This window comes from Phascolarctos cinereus, unplaced genomic scaffold (assembly GCF_003287225.1).
Source record: "Phascolarctos cinereus isolate Bilbo 61053 unplaced genomic scaffold, phaCin_HiC Scaffold_4;HRSCAF=312, whole genome shotgun sequence".
Taxonomy (NCBI): Eukaryota; Metazoa; Chordata; class Mammalia; order Diprotodontia; family Phascolarctidae; genus Phascolarctos; species Phascolarctos cinereus.
In genome coordinates this window covers 451,074,001-451,087,972 of record NW_027555847.1, presented here as the reverse complement: position 1 = coordinate 451,087,972, position 13,972 = coordinate 451,074,001, and positions in this window count along the sequence as shown.

Genomic DNA, 13,972 nt, shown 5'->3' with positions numbered 1-13,972 from the left:
AAAAGACAGATCTGGAGTCAACACTGTGATTCACTTAATGTTGACTTAAAAGGGAAAAACTTAACTTTGTCTCAGATGTGTTGCCAGAAGGGAATTCTCTGGAATTAGAGAAATGTCAAGAGAGTTCAATGTGATGTTTAGGCTAGAATTTCACCCTTGTAGCTTTCAGAAGAAGATAGGTAATCCTTATTCACAAAGCATTTTGGAGGACGGAATTCTGTTGTGGAAACATTGCCTGTTGTTTATATTCAGTGAAAATATATTCAATTCTCTAGGGAATATAAACTCAGCTTCATATTATTTCAGTGTTACAAATATGGATTAGTCTAATTAGGTGCCCTAAATGTTCTCTTCTGATATAGAGAAATAGTCCACCTCTTCCCTTTAATCCCTTGCATCTCTAAGGCTAAGGATGCCAGACAATTAGGATATTGGTCACAGCCATATGCATACCCCTGATGGAGGTGGATTATTCCACTCTAAACTGATTCTTCTGTAAGCTTAAAGGTATTCTTCAAATCCAGAAAGTTCAGGAGTTCTTTGTTTTGAATACAGACTTGTAAAAGGTCAAACAGAGTGTTGTAGCAGAAAGAAGGCAGAACTTACAGTCATAGGACCTTGAGTTCAAATCCCAGCTCTATCCCATATTACCCATTAGCCTTTAGGGCAACCATTTTACCTTTCTTGGCTTCAGCCAGTCAACAAGCACTTAGTAAGTGCTTATTGTGTGTCAGGCACTGTACTAAGCACTAGGATAAAAATAAAAGCAAAAATGCGGTCTTTGACCCTCAGGAAGCTTACATTTAATGGAGCGACAGCATGCAAAGACCTATATACATACAAGATATATGTAAGGTGGGGCAGAAACTCCTCCCCTCAACTCTGTAGCTTTTTGACTAAATGCAAAGTTTAAATCAGAAGTGAGTGTGAACATGGCATGTTCTTTGAACCAATCAAAGCCATAACATGAGAGACTGAATTATATTCTAAGCACTTTGTATGAAGGGGAGAAGCTATTTCAGAATTGTGGTAGAAGAGATTCTAAGTGTCTAGATTGGAGGGAGTGGAGCAAACAAGAAGGATTGAACATTGGCAGAGAAGTAAAGTATTAGAGAGAAATCTTTATTCTATGGTCATGGTGGAGAGGAAGATGTGGATAGATGTGAGGAGGGAGAGTATTCCAGGCATGTGGGATAATCAGCCAATGAAAATGCACAGAGTCAGAAGATAAAGTGTCCTGCTTGAGGAATAAGGAGAAAGGTGCTGCTGGATCATAATGTATGTGTTATGGAATAAAGTGAAAGAAGAATCTCTTCATCTGTAAAATGAAGAGGTTGAACCAGGTGACCTCTATGTTCAAGATCTAGATCTATGATTCTATGAAATATTTATTTTCATTACATTTAGGTGTTTTGAGGCACATGGAGACAAAAACTCAGAGCTTCTGAAGAAGAATATCTAGTTGGGCTATTGGTACTGCAAATGACTTCTGACAGGTACCTCTGACAATTTAGATCCCAACTATCAAGCCATGCTACATGAATACAGGTTAATTCAATTGAGTAATTTTGGGGATGAACAGATAACTTTCTTCTTTGTTCATGCTATTTCCTTCACTTAAACTCTTTGTTCTTCTCTGATTAAAAAAAAAAATCCTACACAGTTCAGCTTCTATCTCCTTTATACAACTTTCCCCAATTATTTCATCTGGAAATTGCATCTCTCTCTTATTAACCCAGTCATTCCTATTCATAGAATCAAAGAGCTAAAAGAGACCTTATAGTCATCTGGTCAAATCCCTTTCTCAGAATAGGAATTCTCTTTACAGCGTGCCTGACAAGGGCATGGGCACTATACTCTAACTCATCTCATAAGGAGTGTTTTGGCACATTGTCTAATAGTCATAACTTTAGATTATTTTGAAGACAACTATACCAAGGCAGGTACAAATGAGAGAGGATTTATTAGTATGTGTAGGGGTGTTGGGGGGACTGGCTAGCAAGACCAGTCCTTTAGAGCATGCATATTGTGCTCTTCTGATGCAATCCCCCCATGGACTTTAAAGCATGTATAGTTATTGTTTCTTCTCCACCTTCTTCATGATGCTCATAAGACCTGGGCTCATCAGTAGGTTCCCACATTAAATTGGATGGACTTTTCATAGATAGGAGCACCTACTTTATTATTTTAATAAGTTTTAAAGATAACTACAGTTGTCTTGTTTTGGTATCAGTAATTTTTGAATATCCTTCTTTCTATCTCTTTGGAAACAAACCCTTTCTTACAATAAAGAAAAATAGTTAAACAAAAACAGTCAAAACACTGACCACATATGACAATGTATACAGTATACTACTGTGTTAGTCCCCCACATCTCTGACAGGAACTAGGAGTTTTATTTTATCATTTGTTCCCCAGCACCATTATTGGTTTTTCAGTAACTCAGAGTCTGACTTCCTCTTTGTGATTTTCTGGTTTATAATGTTGTAGTCATTGCATAGTTTGTTCTTTTGGCTCTGCTTTTTTCCTCTGCATCAGTTCATACAAATCCTGCCATATTTCTCTGAATTCTTCATATACATTCTTTTCTACTGAATAATAATATTATATTATATACATATACCACAGTTTGACAGCTATTGTGTTAATCAACAGACATCCATTTTGGTTTTAATTTTTTGCTACTGCGAAAAGTGCTGCTTTGAATATTCTGTTATATATTAGAACTCTAAAGCATTCTATTGTTTCTCACCTACACTCATGGAGCTGGCTACTGTCCCACCCCACTGCTACAGTTCCTCTGATTCTCCTTGGCAACAATTTCAATTTTGCACTTACCTGCTCAAGGTTTTAAATCTCTCTCCCCCAATCATCCCTAGGGTGTAGGAAGAGTATTAGCAAGGTGGTGGTGGTGGGGGCAGAATATGTTTTTGTCCCCCACCCCACTTCTGCCACCTCCCTGGGTAAGCCTGAAACTCAATGTCAAGGATATTTTTCTTGTCTTTCAGGGGAAGGCCATGGCACTTCTTCCTCAGAAAATCCCTTCCAATGAAAGACAACCCCCACAACTATTCGGATACCACACATTTCACCAGGAGAGTTTTTCTCTGGTCCAACTTAGTTCTTGCCCACATCTACCTACTCATACAAGCCCTCTAAACCAGGGTTTCTTCACCTTTTTGTCTGTTATAGACTCTTTTGCCAGTCTTGCAAAGCCTATGAAACCCTTCTCATAATAATATTTTTAAATGCATAGAGTAGTAGTATATATAGAATTATAAATGAAACCTCCAGTATTGAAATATACTTAAAAAACAAAACAGCAAATTCATGGGCTGTAGGTTAATAACCCTAGGTCTAGTCAACAAGTCAAAAGGCATTTATTAAACACTTATTATGTGCCTAGCACTTTCCTAAGTGCTGGGAATACCATTATAAGTAAGTAGAAAGTAAGGCAAACCCTGTTCTAAAGGAGTCTGCATATATTTTGATAGGGAAGACAATACACAAATGGAAACCATATTTGCATGTGAGGGGAACAGGTGGAAGAAAGAAGAGACATGAGAGTGGGCTGGGAGAAACCCATGGAAGTAGCTGCTGCTATGGAGCCAGATCTGTTCTGGGAGACCCTCTAACCTGTTTGGCCCTTTGGCCATATTGGTAATGTGGAATTCACTCCTTTACGAAGCAAATGCTTACCTCCAATAAAGCATCTCCACCTGTCATTCAGATGTCTCTAATTGGATGTCCAATAGACATCTTAAACTCAATGCATCAAAAATGGAATGCATTGTCTTTCTCCCTAAACCCTCCCCTCTACTACCCACCCTAATACTTTAGAAAACAATGTCATCCTCCTAGTCCTTCAGACTTGCAATCTAGAAGTCATCCTGGATTCTTCACTGTTTCTCACCCTGCATACCCAAGCTGTTGCCAAAGCCTGCTGATTTCACCTTTGCAATACTTCTTAATATGCCTCCTTCTGTCCTCTGACATGACCACCACTCTTGTTCTCATCATCTCAAGCCTGGACTATTGCAACAGGCTACTGGTGGGTCAGCCTGACTCAAGTCTCTCTCCACTCCAAACCATCTTCTACTCAGTTAATAAAGTGATTTTCCTAAAGTGCAAGTATGAACAAGACCTAATCTCACCTTCTATCCTCTATTCAGTAAACTCTAATGGTTCCCTGTTGCGTTTAAGAGCAAATACAAGATGTTATGTTTGGCATTAAAAGTACTTCATAACCTATCCTTGCCACCACTCCCACTTTCTCCAGTCTTCTTATACCTTATTCCTGACCAGATACTGTTTGAACCAGTGACACTAGCCTCCCAACTGTTCCATGAACAAGACATTCTGTTTCTCATCACAGGCATTTTCTCTGGCTGTTCCTCATGTCTAGAATACTCTTCCTCTTCTTCTTTACCTACTGACGTCCCTAGCTCCATTTAAGTCCCAACTAAAATCCCTTCTTTTACTGTTAATTATTTCCTATTTCTCCTATACAGCATTTGTTTTATGTATATATATATATATATATATATATATATATATATATATATATATATATATATATATTATATATATATATTTCATCCTGCCTTCCCCCTTAAATTAAGCTCCTTGAGGACATGGACTTCTTTTGTTACTTTTTGTATCCCTAGTACTTAACACATTGCCTGGCAGTAGTAGGTGCTTAATAAATGTTAATTGACTGAGTTATTCCTTTTTCTGTGCCAAAATTCCTGTTCAGATAATTTCTACTAGCTAGTCCTAGTTCTTCCCTCTCAAGCCTCACAGTTAGTTTTAATACATTTTTCCAGGTGGTAAACCTTTAAATATTTGAAAAGATACAGCATTGCTATCCAATTTTTATTTTATTTTATAGGTTAAACACTGCAGTTCCAGCAAGTAATCCTTACATAACCTCATATCAGCTTCCCTAACCATCCTTGACATCTTCCTCTATACACAAATCAGCAATTCAGTGTCTAGTGTACAGAACTGAACAGGCCGCTTCAAGTGTATTTTGATCAGGATAGTAAGATCATGGGGCATGGATCTCAGATGGGAAGGGATTTCAGCAACCCTTTAGTTTAGCCCCTGACTCCTATGAAAGTTAAGTGATTCCACTAAGGTCAAACAGGTAGTAAGCAAAACTTATGTGTTCTGGATATTATGCTTCTGCTGCTGCTGATAATATGCATGTTCCTTGATTTGATTCTTATAAGGCCTTGTGAAGTAAGTATTATTATTATTCACATGTGGCAGATCAGAAAACTGAGCTTCAAAAAGGTTAAGTGATTTATTTTTGAGTCACACAGCTAATAAGCATTTGTGGCCAAATATTCTTGGTTCCAAGTTCAGCACCCTGTCCTCTTCTTTAGCCTAAGATTCCATTCTTCTTTAAAGGCTGTTACTCTATGATCCACTGTGGTGTGGAGATTGCCATGAGTTTCAAAATTCCATATCAACAAAACCCAACATAGGCCATTCCTACCTAGCAGGAGAAGGCTTTTAGGTGACAATGTCTGATAATCTAAATTTGAAGAGTCTCATCCCAAAAAGGTGGGTGATAAGGTGATATTTTATTTTTTTGCTTCAGCTACAAGTAGAACATAGTGGGGTAGGGGTCTGGGTCTAGCTTCTCTGACTTCCTTCAAGTCTCAGCTAAAAATCACCTTCTAGAAAAAGCTTGTACTGTTAAACTTCCTTCAATTCCTTAATGATCATACCTTACCTCTGAGATTATCTCTAATTTATCCTGTATGCATTGTGTTTGTAAGTAGTTGTTTGCATGGATTTTTTGTTATTTTTTCCCCAAAATTAGAATGTGAGTACCTTGACACCAGGTATTCTTATGTCTTTCTTTGTGCCCCTCGAATTTTGCAAAGTGCCTGGCATGTAGTAAGTGCTTAATAAATGCCTGTTGACTTGACTTGAAGTAAAATTCTATTAACTTTATTGATACTCACACCACACAATAGACATATCGAGCTAATTAAAATGCCTATATCTTTCAGGTGAAATTATGCCTTGCTGGTCATATCCCCTCTATTCTGAATACATGAAGGACTTTACATATAACCTTACTAAATTAATTAGTTTCAGCTTATCATCCTAGACTGTTACAGCCATTATATATCCCACCTCTGTTATCCATTGTATTTGCTATCTCTCCCAGCTCCCTGCCATCTTCAGTTTCAATAATAGCGCCTATCTCTATCTCTACCTAATTCATTGCTTAAAATGCTGAACAGAAGGAGGATAAGTACAGAGCCCTGTGATAAATCAGGGGGCTGCTCTGGCTTGGCATTGACCCATTAATCACTCTTATTGGTCAACTAATTCAATGGGCTAGAAATTCACCATCTTTACCCAGGAATAAGTATATCTTCCCTGTTCTTCTTACCACAGACATAGATTAAAACACCCTAGTTTGTCATTCTTATCAGTTGTTTTTTTGTAAACCTCAGGCTATTCCGGGTTTTCTTGGAGGTACATGCCACTTTTCTGTATTTTCCTTGCTTTTGTACCCTTGCTTCTAATTTTGTATATATTCTTTCTGAATCTGAGCACACACAAAAAAATCTCTCACGTAAACTCATACAGATTTCTTTAAACCAGTGGTATCAAACTTATATAGAAAGGGAGGAGAGAACCAAGCCTTACAATGAGGATCCATGAAGGCCATATTGACTTAGAAAACCACATAGTAACACTACGTTTTATTGCAGTTTTATTTTTAAAAATATTTCCCAATTATATTTTAATCTGATTCAGTTTGCAAGTCTGTCTGCCTTTGTCTCTTGCTCTATTTCTGTTTCTCAGTCTCGATCGCTCTGTACGTGTCTTCCCCTTCCTCCACTTCCATAAATGCTTTTCACTCTTTCCACAATGAGGTTGTGGACTTCCACACAGGTATATGCCCTGTATGGTACTTCTCTGCCCTCCCTTTCATTTACCTTATCACTGTCTTTCCATTTTATGAAGGATTTGACAAACCTTCCAAAATAAATCAACAAATATTTGTATACTCAATGACTCCAGTGCAAACGTGAATATAGTGGATGTCAGGAAAAAGAAATATTAGAATATATGCTCAGGAATAAAAATGAAAAACGCAAAAGGGTTGTAGACTATATTTGTACCCACATATTAGGAATATCTTCTTTAAGAAAAGACTTAGGAAGTGCTGAACACAATGAACACCAAATGATATTTTAAAAAAGGAGATTTGTTACATTTTTTGATGAATAAGAAAGGACTCATTCCTGAGTCATCTACGTAGAATCAAATGACTGACTTGTTCAAAGATTGAAATTAATATAAAAATAGAACAAAGTATAAAAATAAGGAAAAAAATTATGCTCTGCAATTAAAATATCCTCTATTTGACTTTTGAAAATGTTGTTGATGCTGAAAATGGAAAATAAGTGAGTAATAGGTAGCAACAGAAATTTCAATAATTTTTTACAGAAGTTTAACTAATAAAAATCAGTTGCCTTGGGAGAATATCCAAACTGCATCAGCTAGCAGATATCCACTAGTATATGAGACTAAGAATCATTTCCCGATGGATAAGTGGTCAAAGGATAGTAACAGTCTTCAAAAGAAGAATTCCAAACTATTTACAAGCATATGAAAGATGCTCCAAATCACTACTGATAAGAAGTATACAAACTAAAGCAACTTTGAAGCTTAATTCATGCTTTATACTTAAACAAAAAGTGAGAATCGTCTGGGTTAGATGGGGCTGTGGGAAGGCGAAGGGAGGAATACACACACATTTTTAAAAAGCAGGTGAAGTAAAAATAAGAGGTATTTATAATAGACATTTAAAAAACTGCTTGTGTGAATATTTCTATTTTCCTTTTGTTTATTGTCCTCCATTCAGTTTCACATATACATATAAGCATATGTGACATACATGTGTCACATGTATAACATATATGTACAAATGTATGTTACATATACACATGGTCATAGTCTTCTACCATCTTCCATCATACAATTTTTAAAAAAAAAACTAGTTTATATTTTAAACAATCATCATCTTTGGCTATAACATCTCTCTTCTCCTCAAGGATACATCAAAATCATGCTAACCTATCTAAAAATGATAGCTATAGAGATTACTTTGTTTAATGACTGTTATTATCAAGCAAGGTATAAAACAGGGATGTGTATGCTCACTGAACATATTTACCACTGTCAAGGAGAATATCCAGTAGAATGCAAATGGTATATGATCTCTCCATAATGAGCATTTATATAGTGCTTTAAAATTTGAAAAGTGTTTTTCAAATATTATCTCATTTTAAGCTCACAACCACCCTGGGAAATAGGTGCTATTATTACTTCCATTTTATAGTGAAGGAAAGTGAGGCAGACAGAAGTAAAGTGACTTGCCCAGAGTCACACAGCTAGTAAGTGTCTGAGCCTGGATTTGAAGTCAATGTTTCCTAACTCCAGATTGATACTTACTATGCCACTTAGCTGTCATATAGATAAGGTATTTCAAATGCTCTTGCCTGTGGATCACATTGTGCTAATTGAATCAAGCCCTAGAACATTTCAGAGCATCTTAAATGAGATAAACAGTCAATCAAAAGTGCTAACCCCTTCTCAATTCTAGGATATATAAGGAATTGACTCAAATTGCTAAGAATAAGAGCCATTTTCTAATTGATAAATTGTCAAAGACAATGAAGAAGGGGTTTTGTAAGGAAAAAAGCCAGTTTATCAAGAACACATGAAAAAGTGCTCTAAATCATTGATGATTAAGGAAATGAATATTAAAGCAACTTTGAGGTTCCCTTCAGACTGGCAAAGATGACTAAGAAGAAAATGCTGGAAGAGTTATGAGAAAATAGACATGTTTATGGCTGTTGAAGGAGTTTTAAACTGGTTCAGCTATTCTGGAAAAAAAAAACAAAAATTCATTAAAATGAATATCCTTTGACCCAGAAATACCACTATGAGACATGTTCCAAAGATAACAAAGAATCAGGAAAAGACACATGTGTATATATATATATATATATATATATATATATATATATATATATATATATATATATATATTTATTGAAGTTCTTTTTGTGGTAGCAAAGAACAAGAAAACTAAAGGGGCACCTGTCAGTTGGGGAAGACTTGAATAAATTATGGCATATGAACATGATGGAATATTTTTGTGCTGTAAGAAATGACAAAAGAAGGGGGCAGCTAGGTGGCGCAGTGGATAGAGCACTGGCCCTGAAGTCAGGAGGACCTGAGTTCAAATCCGGCCTCAGACCAAACACTTGACACTTACTAGCTGTGTGACCCTGGGCAAATCACTTAACCCCAATTGCCTAAAAAAATGACAAAAGGGATGGTTTTAGTGAAACCCAGGATGACTTGTATGAACTGATGCAGAATGAAGCAAGCAGAACCAAGAGAATGATTTATACAGTAACAACATTGTAAAGACAAACAACTTTGTAAGACAGAAGAATTCTGATCAATACAATGACCTACCATAATTCTAGAGGACAGATCATGAAACATGCTACCACCTCTTGAAAGAGATAGGATGGACTCAGGGTGCAGATTTAGATGTATATGTTTTGGATATGACCAATTCAGGAATTTATTTTGCTTGACTTTGAAAGTTTGTTCAAGGTTTTTCTTCACTTTTTTCTTTTTCCAATGGGATAGGGGTACGGCAAGGGAGAGAAACTACATTTTTTTTAGTTGAAAAAGAATTGAAAATTTTAAAATGGTTCCCCATAGATATTCATATAGGATTAATGACTTGCCAAAGTTGAAAGTATGGAACAGCACCAAAACTCAAACTTATATACTCTTAACACCTAATCTTGCATTCTTCCCACTAATCTGTGTTGTTCCCACTGTCTACTATACTACTTATCCCCATTCTGCTTGAGGTCATGTATTCAGTCATCCTACCCGCCCTTTTTTTTCTTTTAAAACATCTTCTATGTTATTTAGTATCCTGCATTTATTCTTCCTCTGACTCTTACTAGCTGGGTGATCATGAAAAAATCACTTAACCTTTCTAAGTTTCAATTTCCCTATCTGTAAAATGGGGATAATAATATGTGTCAGTCTGGGACTTACATGAAATAATGTATGTGAATAACTTTGTAAACTTTAATTTACTACAGAAACAGAAGCTTTTGTTTTTATTATTATTGTTTCTATTATTCACAGTAAGCACTTATTTACTATGTGTTGTTTGATAAGGTAAGTTCCATTATATTTTTATATAGAGGTTCAAAGTCCAATGGGGATTTTTGGCAAATAGAAAGTTCTAAAATGAATTTCAGACTTGAAAGCCTGCCATAACCAACACTCTTTGTTAGGATACAATTTATGAAGCCACCACATATAGCCCAGGTCACAAATACCCCAAATAAAGAAATCTATTCCAACTAACTGAATCTGCCTTGAATTCAAAGGAAAAGAGATTTCAGGACCAACCAGAACCTGTTTCCATGGTAACATCATAGTACAGTCATTCTTGACCAACAATAAATTTCAAAGAATGTGGGAGGGAGATTGGAGTAATGACAGATAATAATTCTCTCAAAAGCTTTTTTATCAAGTTGCAATCCAAAGAATATTCATCATCTTCCAGAAAACACAGGGCACAGTAATTTCATGGTGGTGAAACTGAGGCTGAGCGAGGTTACATGGCTTGCTCCAGGTCCTGCCATGAGGCAGTGTTAGATCCAAGACCATCTGGTCTCCAGAAAGTCAGAACTTTGCTCATCCACCAGATCTTTTCATTCCCTGGAGGCTCCTGACAAATGAGGGGAAGCTTGCAAAGGAAGAGAAAAGGGAAGCTTTAGAAAGTTCCTTTCTGATAGCAGCAGGAGTCCAGGAGCCTCAGGACAAGAATCTCTATGACTTTCATTATGTTTCCTTTACAGCACAACAACATCAGCTCATGCATATGCAGTAAATCCTTTCTAAGGATGAACACTAGTTTTTCCCTCTATTGTATCCCCTGGCAAAGAATAGCTCAGGTTGGTGAGAAGTTAAAAAAGGGCTCATTTTGTTGTATCCATTTTAAATGTTCTGCCTTTGATTTCGCTGACTGTGACTGTTACTGCATAATGGGAGAAGGGAAAAAGGATAATGTTATGGGGTTTTCCTTTGAGAGTTATCAGCAGTTATCATTTCTGTCACATTAAGGCTGTCTTCACATGACACCAAAATAAGCACTTGGAAAATGAAAAAGTCAGTTAATCAATCATTTTGACTTCACTGCTCCACAGACATTAACAAAGTAAGCAATATTCAGAGCATTGTGCTGGGGGGGGTGGGGATGGTGTGGGAAAAAAAGAATGAAAGATGGCTCCTGTTTTCATGGGGTTTATAGTCTAACCATCTAACTATAATGTGTACATGCATACAGAATACACACACATACATATATGTGCACATACATATACATGCACATATATACATACAAATGCATGTGTATATATGTGTGTATATATATACACAAACATATAGTATATATGTGTGTCTAGACACATATGTGGAACATGTGTGTGTATGCATGTATGCATATTGTATATATTCATAGGTGCATGTAAATATGTTTATGAGTGTATAGACATGAACATGCGCACATTGTGGTCTCAAAATCTTAGCTTTAAATTGTACTAAGACATTTGGGACAGTCTTTAAAAGTAGATAAATGGATGAAAACAAGGGGCCAGCTCTTAACTTGCCTGCAATTATTTACCTGAAAGCTGAAAATTTATAGTGTGAGAATCTACACTTCAGAAACTGGCAAACTATACATCAGACTTTGACTTATTTGTTTTGTTGATTATTTAGACTTAAGAAAGTGTTAATAATACAGATCAAACTTGAAAGTATGTCCTGAGTACATTTTCCCTCTAGTACAACCCTGAAATACATGATAAACAAGGGTGTCTCTTAGTTTCAGCTGTAGTAATTACTAAATGAACCTGGCAAAATGAATTATTATATACAGCAACTGTGCAGACAGGTAGTGGCAACCAGGACAACTTTGTGTGTAACTAATGCCTATAGATTTACATGGCCCTTTATGTTGCATACTGAGGGGTGATCTGATTAACAAAGATTGCCTTAATTGGCTCATTGAAGCCTCTGTCTTCTTTGAGTCAAAGATACCAGAAAGTTCTTATTTCTTTATCCCTGAGCAACAGTCCTGTAGGCTTTCCCTGTCTAGAGTTCCAGTAGATTGATTTTGAACTCAGCCAGTATTAGCCAGCTGGGAAGTTCTGCTGGTTTAACTGGGCTTCCCATATTACTATAAACAGCAGCTTATTCCCTTGAATAAAAATTATTTTTGTTAATATACTTTGGTTCCACCTATCCTATGGTGCTCCCATGCTTTGGAATTGGGTCCTCCATATTTCACTCCTTCATTTTATATATGAAACTTTCCCAAGGTCATATGAGAAATATGAAATAAAGTGGTGAGATAGAACTCAGTCTTCCAACCTCAAATCTAGTGCTCTTACCACTAACTACACTATTGGAACTGACTAAAGTGAAGGAGTGGGATTAAGTTGTCTGAGATCTCTTGCAACTTGGAAATTCTATACTTCTAGATTTCGGTCTCCTATAATGCAGGTACGTCAGGGGTGGTATTTTAGGGAAGTGAATATGGTAGGCAAAAGAAATAATTATGTGGTCTTAATGGTCTTGGGTAACTTTCTCCCATCCTTCTCCCATCCCTTATTTTGAGAATTACATGAATTTCATGTAGTAGCGGTTCTTTCTCAGCTTCAACATGGCTTTGAAAATTTAAGGAACACATTAAAAAGTATCTCTGACCACCATGACTTTTACATGGATCAAAAAAGACCTCCAGCTATAGACTCTTTGAGGTCCATTGACAAACTCTAAATTAGAGGTTGATATATTGTTTTGTTGATTGTCTAGACTTAAGAAAGTGTTAACAATACAGATTAAACTTACAAGCATGTCCTGAGCACATTTCCACCCACACCCACCATATCCCCAGAGAGCCTGCCTGGTTATGAAAACATTTACCAGCACATCCCTGAAATACAGGGTGGACAAGGGTCTCTTGTCTTTCTAAAGAAAAAGAGAGAAAAACACAGTCACTTTGGTTTTAAATGTTCTCCAGAGTAACAAAAACAACAAATATATCATGTGAATCATGCCCTAAATTTATATTATTATGAAGAAATCCAGGAGAACATCATTTGTTTATGCCAACACATGCAAAATTCATCAATACTGTCTGCCAGAAAAGCCCATGGAGGAGAATTTTAGCTTGTCTCCCTTAACCAACCCTGTCTCCCCCAAAATTGAGCCTAGTAGGCTCAATGAATAGAATTCCTTTCAGTAAAATAACGGGCAAATATTCCCAGGGGAGTTTTTTGCTTCACAGTCCTAAAAAGTTAACCCTAATGTTGGGATGTTGAATTAGAAAATCCTTTTGATATGAACAGACAGTTCTCAGATGAAAAAATTAGAGCCATCTATAGTCATATGAAAAAATGCTCTAAATCATTATTGATTAGAGAAATGCAAATCAAAACAACTCTGAGGTACCACATCACACATATCAGATTGGCCAACATGACAAAACAGGAAAATGATAAATACTGGAGAAGATGTGGGAAAATTGGAACACTAATGCATTTTTGGTGGAGTTGTGAAATGATCCAACCATTTTGGAGAACAATTTGGAACTATGCCCAAAGGGCTATAAAAATGTGCATACCCTTTGATCCAGCAATAGCACTTCTAGGGCTATATCCCAAAGAGATCACACAAATGGGAAAAGGACCTCACATGTACAAAAATATTCATAGCAGCTCTTTTTGTGGTGGCAAAGAATGGGAAATTGAGAGGATGCCCATGAATTGGGGAATGGCTGAGCAAGTTGTGGTATGTGAATGTAGTGAAATACTATTGTGCTATA